A 7,380-nucleotide genomic window follows, 5' to 3' on the forward strand; every position below is an offset into this window, starting at 1 on the left:
TGGTGCGATCTAGCGGAGAAGTGGGCGGCAAGGGGCCGCTCGGGGTCGAGAGCTAATAAAGTCGGTGAAAATCATTTGGTCGAGAAAGTTATGTAGTTGCGGGGACCTGCCAGATGACCGTGGGAGGGCGACGGACCCGGAAACCTCTGGGACAGGTGCTGCCGCCTTTCCTTGAGCCTCCCTGGACTGCTTTGGTTTGTAGATCACCCTTGAGGCTTTGTGGGAGGACAAGGTTGGGGGCTGTCTTTGCTCACTTTAAGGCAAAGGGAGGCAGGGTAGGTGCGGCGCGGCCTACTCTGGAATTATTACTTCCCCTTCTCAGGCCCTTCTCTCTCCTGCCCTGCTTGTGGGCAGTCCGGACCAAGTTCTGGGAAGAGAACTAGCAAGTTACACTTGTTTTCGGCAGGAAGTTGTCTCCTCAGCCGTACTTTTCAAAAGGTGGAGTTAACTTTCTGTCCTCGAATGGTGGCCCTGATGACACGGTATCAACTTAGAGATTCTTTTTAGCCTAATAGCTATTATGTTATCACGATTTGGAAGTCAGCTATCTTTATATACCACCCTTGCGTTCACTTTTTTTTTTTAAATGAGAAAGCATGCGATCCTATGTTAACACAGAAACATGAGTCATGAGATTAGAAATTTGTTTTCCTGACAAGGTTGCATAACAGTGTAGCACCTTTACTCAGAGTTACACATGCTCGTGAGCTTTTAAAATGATTTTTTCAAGTTTGTAGCTTCATAATGGTCTTGTCTCCATCATAGTCTACTCCTTTGGGAGTCACTTTGACTTTGCTTTATAAGAAAAAAAAAACTCTGATATGCTTTTAGGAATTATTTTTCTCAAATAATCTGCTTGAAATCCCATATGTTCTGCTAGTCCTAAGTCATGCCCTCCCCTCATCCCAGTTAAGTCTGTAGGAGTTGCATTACTTAATGGCACAGTATTGCCTTAATAAAGATATAAGGCAAGATAGGGCCAAGTTATTTAAATGCAGGGAGAAACACATCTCAGATCAGGAATCCATTTAAAAGTTCAACATTAGTTCCATCCCATCCTCAGCAAACTTCATCCTGGCCCACACGCCCCACAAAAAAGATCCCAGTTTAGATTTCACATCTTTGGATTCCTCTTTCCTGTTAGAGTTGATACTTTGCTGGGGAAAAAAAGTCTTTATCCTTAGTAGTGGCTGGCCCTGTTCTCCCCCCTCGACTTTACTTCATCCCCAGTGTTTATGGAAAACCTCTGTGCGGAGTGATTAGAGTACTGTTGTGAATGAGGCCAACCAGATTTTCTTTTTCTTGGAACTCACACTGTTTTTCAATGGTTCCTGATGACAAGACAAGGGACAGATACATATGTTAATGTCAGGAATCAGCAGCTTTGCTGAGTACGTGTCTCCTTGCTGTTTGTGGAATGAATGTTGGAATTTCCTCTCCCCTGTGGTCATCTTTGAGGTGTACAAAGATCAGACCATAAACACACCTCTTCTGGGAGGCAGATTGTTGTCTCCTAATTCCTGAGAACAGACTCCAGGCATGCCATGGGGCAGTAAGCAAGTTCCAGAATGCTCAGCTCTTGGCTCCACTCCTTATGGTTTCCTTGAATATAAAACAGTCATGATGCCTGTTTTGAGGATTGAAGTTATTCACTTACTATGCGCCACATATAAATGCCCACTTACTAGAATTAGTTCTCCATGTTACCGTTTGTGGGCAGGGAAACAGAACACAGGTATATACAAAGGGTGCCAAAAAACGTATACACATTTTAAGAAAGAAAGACTGAACGAAAGTTGTAACACTGGGCTGGGCGCCTGTAGCCAGCAGCTAGGGCGACAGCCACATATACCAGAGCTGGTGAGTTTGAATTCAACCCAGGCCTGCCAAACAAGGACAACTACACCCAAAAAATAGCCGGGCCTTGTGGCAGGCGCCTGTAGTCCCAGCTACTTGGGTGGCTGAGGCAAGAGAATCGCTTAAGCCCAAGAGTTTGAGGTTACTGTCAGCTGAAGCCATGGCGCTCTACCAGGGGCAACATAGTAAGACTGTCTCAAAAAAATAAAAATAAATAAAATAAAATTGTAACAGTCATGTTTGGTTCCTGCAATTATAAGAAATACAAGATACAACATACAAGATAACAAACATGATTGGTGTATATTGAGCATTACAGTGTTTATTATAGTTTCTTTCCTTAAAATGTATATATTTTTTGGCACCCTGTGTATATTGTGTTGATTTTGGCATTTGAATTCTATTTCTTTTTTCTTTTTTCTTTTTTTTTGAGAGAGTCTCACTATGTCACCCTGGGTAGAGTGCCATGGTGTCATAGCTCACAGCAACGTCAAACTCTTGGGCTTAAGCGATTCTCTTGCCTCAGCCTCCCTAGTAGCTGAGACTATAGGTGCCCGCCACAATGCCCAGCTACTTTTTTTGGTTGCAGTTGTCATTGTTCAGCAGGCCTGGGCCTGACTCGAACCCACCAGCCTCAGCGTATGTGGCTGGAGCCCTACTCACTGAGGACGCCGAGCCTGAATTTAATTTCTTAAAGAGATGAGGCATCTGAGAGATTACTACCAAAGTGATGAAGAAACAAGGACAAGGGCTATCAAGTCATTTATAATGAAAAAATCACTTTTGCCTTTTATTCTCAAGACTCACAGGAGTCTGTCTAATCATGTTAGAAAGTAGCGTAGACAATTAGAAAGTATATAGTAACTGTCCATCCCCACGCCACCTCCACCACCACCACCCAGGAATTCTAAGGCTATCCTCAAATACTTCTGCCTCAAAGTTCAATCAGCCCCTTGCCATTTTTGTTTTTGAGAGTTTTTTTTTTTACCTGAATAATTAATTAGCAGCTAAAAATGCTACCAACTATACAATCAGCTCAGCCTGTGATCTCTGATATGACTGTTAATTTAAAATGCCAGTATTTCTTCAAGCACAAGGCCATAGGAAGAAGAGTTAGGACAAAAACTTACGGGAACTGAATTCTGGTTTTTAACAGCTTATAATCCATAGTTTTATTTATGCACCCACACATGCACTTTCCTGCAGAGAAATGCAATGTGACAGGCTGTGGTTTGGCGGGGATTTGTTTGATCTTTGTTTTTCCTGCAGGGCCAGTCTTATCTTTATGTTCCTGAGGATTGGTCTGTTTAGTTTTGTCTGCCTGAATCAAAAGGTTTAGTCAGGCCCCATAATTGGTGATGATTGGCATACTGTATGAAAACTCTTCACATAGCCCCTTCCAGTGGCTGAAAGGTCAAGTATAATGATGTTTAAGTATTCAAGCTCTCTGAAAGGAGACTTAGGGTCACATTCTTTACTAGTTATCTGATTTTGGTTACTCAATCTTTTTAAACCTCAGTTTGTCTCTCAAATGGGTGTAATAATAATTTACTGCAGTGGGTGGGAGGGAGGATTCAATGAAATATGTGAATGCTGACAGCACTGAGTTTCCCATATGGAAATGTGCTCAATGAAAGTATCTCTTCTTGTTTCTTTATGAAAGTATATTGAGAGTGAATAGCAGTGATTATGGGACCCATAGGTAAACATGACATTCTAGCAATCTTGTGATTTTGTGATAAAAAATCATAAAAACAATTTTGGTGGCTATTTTACTAGTTATAGGACATCCACAACTCAATGTGTAACAGAAAAGAAACTAATAAATGATTAAAACTTGTGAAGCTGAGTTTATTTGTCCCTGAAGAAGCCTAGTTTCAAGTCCATGACCTGTTACGTGCACCCACGTAGATTAAAAAGGTAAATTGCTTGTTCTATGAATTATGGAGTAATATTAGGTATTCTATTTATGATTTGTAACCAGCTGTCAAAAAACTTCCTGTCTATTGTGGAACACTCACTCAAAAGGAAGATAATGTAACAGCCTACCTATAAAGACAGGAGGATGGCCAAGGTGTTATAAGATCAGGGCCTGGGATTCCTCAGTCAGTCAACCTGGTGTAAACACTGGCTTGTGGGAAGGGGACACAGGAGACAGAAGTAGGTATAAGTGAGCCTGGGAAGCAGCATGCATGAATGCACAGGGGTCAAAAGACAACCTGCAGCTGGATTTGATTCTGAATCTAGGGGTAAATTCTGGCTTAGAGATACGAATTTGGTAGTACTGACTAGAGATGATCACAGTGGATCAAATGACCCATGGAAAATCTATAGATGCATAGACAAATACAGCGTGTACAAAACAAATGGTAGCCACCGCCAGTGGGATTTGGGGATCTACGTATGAGATGTAATGGATTGGCAGAGGATGAGGAGTCACTGTGAATATGAAGAAGAGCCGGAGAGAAAGTGTCAAGGGATAGAGATTTTTTTCCCCACAATTTGGATCATGACCTCTTGAGACCCCTTAGTTTGTTTATACTTTGCCATGTAACTAGAAAAGAGTCTTTAAAAGTTATCGCTTTTTCCCATGGATAGAAATGCTGACAAGGTGGCTCATGTTGGAATAGACATGCATTTTTCTTTTTTTTATTTTTTGGTTTTTTGCAGCTTTTGGCCTGGGCTGGGTTTGAACCCACCACCTCTGGCATATGGGGCCAGTGTCCTAAACATGCATTTTTACCCTTTAATTTTTTTTTTTATTGAGACAGAGTCTCAAGCGGTCACCCTGGGGAGAGTGCTGTGGTGTCATAGCTCACAGCAACTCCAACTCTTGGGCTCAAGAGATCCTCTTGCCTCAGTTTTTTCTATTTTTAGTAGAGACAGGGTTTTACTTTTTCCCTCAGGCTTGTCTCAATCTTGTGAGCTCAAGCAATCCACCCACTCAGCTTCCCAGAGTGCTAGGATTACAGATGAGAGCCACCACCCCTGACTAAGGTGACCAGACGTTCCGCTTTTGGTGGGACAATCCCAATTTTTAACAATTTGTCCCAAATCCCGTGGCATTTTTAAAAAGTCTCGATTTTTGGAAAGAATGCATGACGAGCTAGGGAACGGCAGGAGAACGGGAAGGGAATGTACGGTTTTCGGCTGCCATGTGGCTATTTCGCCAGGATATGAGTTTTATATTATTTTTGTTCATTTTATAATGTTAAACTTTAATAATAACAAATAATTATTGAGAACTGATTATCGAGAACTGCTTATCAAAGTTTGCATTGTTGATCAGTTGTTAGAATTCGACCACCATTGTTTGGACTTAATGAACCATGGCATTTTTTGGCATTGGCAACCACAAAAACATTTTTTGACTGTCTCTCAGACAATACACATCGTACTGCGTGTTAGTGCTAGTTAAACAAGTGATGTCAACAAATCAGCTATTCAGATAATTTAGGTAAGTAATTTATTTATTTCACGAATTTTAGCAGACAGTACTCATATTATTTATATTTTATAATGGCAGCAAAAAGTCTAGTGCTGGCCTTGAAAGTGACACTTATGACTTACGAAGTATCATGATTAAAAAAATATATTGATAAGGAAAAGGTTAAATCTTGGGCATCAGCAAAAATCACAATACAGAACAAATGGTTAGAAATATTTCATCATTTTGAAACAAACCATGTTCCATACAATAATGCCCTAAAAATTGTGGGATACATGTTGTCCTTACTAGGAACTAATGCTGAGACTGAACGCGTTTTTTCCTACCGTAAATAAAGTATGGATATCAGAAAAATCACAATTAAGTGTTGAGACTTTGGGCTCCGTGCCTGTGGCTCAAGTGGCTAAGGCGCCAGCCACATACACCTAAGGTGGTGGGTTCGAATCCAGCCTGGCCCCGCCAAACAACAATGATGGCTGTAACCAGAAAAAAAATAGCCAGGCGTTGTGGCGAGTGCCTGTGGTCCCAGCAACTTGGGAGGTGGAGGCAGGAGACTCACTTGAGCCCAGGAGTTGGAGGTTACTGTGAGCTATGCCACGGCACTCTACCCAGGGGGACAGCTTGAGGCTCTGTCTCAAAAAAAAAAAAAAAAAGTGTCGAGACTTCGAAAGCCATTTTATGTCTGAAATATAATTTAACAAATTCTTATGAAAACTTTCATGACCTTTTAAACAACGACAGCAATCTACTAAAAAAATTCACTCAAATGAGAAATATACCAAAGAATAAAATAATACTATACATAATTTTTTAATGTATTATATTTGTAAATTGTACTTATATTGAAATTAAAAAAATACATTACAATACTATTTTTGTGTTCTATGAAAATTTTTGTGGCTCCATATAGACCAAATTTTTAATTAAGAACCCCCCCCAGTCAATGGTGTCCCACTTTACCAATGTTAAAATCTGGTCACCTTACCCCTGACCTACATTATTTTTTTTTTCCAAAATATTAAGAGGTATGAATGATTTTGTCTTATGAATACCTTTTTCTTTTCTTTTTTTTTGAAACTTCTTTTGTTGCCCTCGGTAGAGTGCCTTCATGTCCTAGCTCACTGCAACCTCAAACTGCTGGGCTCAAGCAATTCTCTTGCCTCAGCCTCCTGAGTAGCTGGGAGTACAGGCACCGGCCACAATGCCGGGCTCTTTTAAGAGACGGGGGGTTCTCACTCTTGCTCAGGCTGGTCCTGAACTGTGAGCTCAGGCAATCCACCTTCCTCAGCCTCCCAGAGTGCTAGGATTACAGGTGTGAGCCACTGTGCCCTGCCTTCAGTACCTTTTATAATACTTAATTCAGGGCTTTTAGTGTGCCCATCACTGAAATACTGTCCACTGTGCCTGGTAAGTTAAGTTTTTATCCCTCGCCTCTTCCCACTTCCCCCATTCTTGATTTCCAGTGACCTTTATGTCTCTTCAAGCCCCTATGTGCCCATCAATTAGCTCCCAATTATTAGTGAGCACACTGCTAATTATTTTTCCATTCCTGAACTATGTTTCTTAGGATAATGGTCTCCAGTTCCATCCAAGACATTATTTTATTTCTTTTTATGGCTAAGTGCTTAGTAGTATAGTAGAAAATAATCTGTTTAAATTTTTGACACTCAAAGTCACATTTGATGCCTGCAATTACAAGAAGTGCTCGATGTGACTTGTATTTATCTTTGGTTATCAATATATATTATTACAATTTTAAAGATTTTTCCTTTCTTAACATGTGTATCATTTTTAACACCTTCTGTGTATATATACACACGTATACATAACACACACACACACACACACACGTATACCCATTTTCTTAATCCACTCATGCATTGATGGGCACTTAGGTTGATTCCACGTTTTTTGTAGTTGTGAATTCTGCCGCAATAAACACTTGAGTGAGGCTGGGTGTGGTGGCCCACCCCTGTAATCCTAGCACTCTGGAAGGCTGAGGCGGGTGGATTGCCTCAGCTCACAGTGTGAGACCAGTCTGAGCCAGAGACCGAGAACCTCCTCTCTAAAAAAAA

This window comes from Otolemur garnettii, unplaced genomic scaffold (genome assembly GCF_000181295.1).
Source record: "Otolemur garnettii isolate 467f Iridium unplaced genomic scaffold, OtoGar3 scaffold00124, whole genome shotgun sequence".
NCBI classification, from domain to species: domain Eukaryota; kingdom Metazoa; phylum Chordata; class Mammalia; order Primates; family Galagidae; genus Otolemur; species Otolemur garnettii.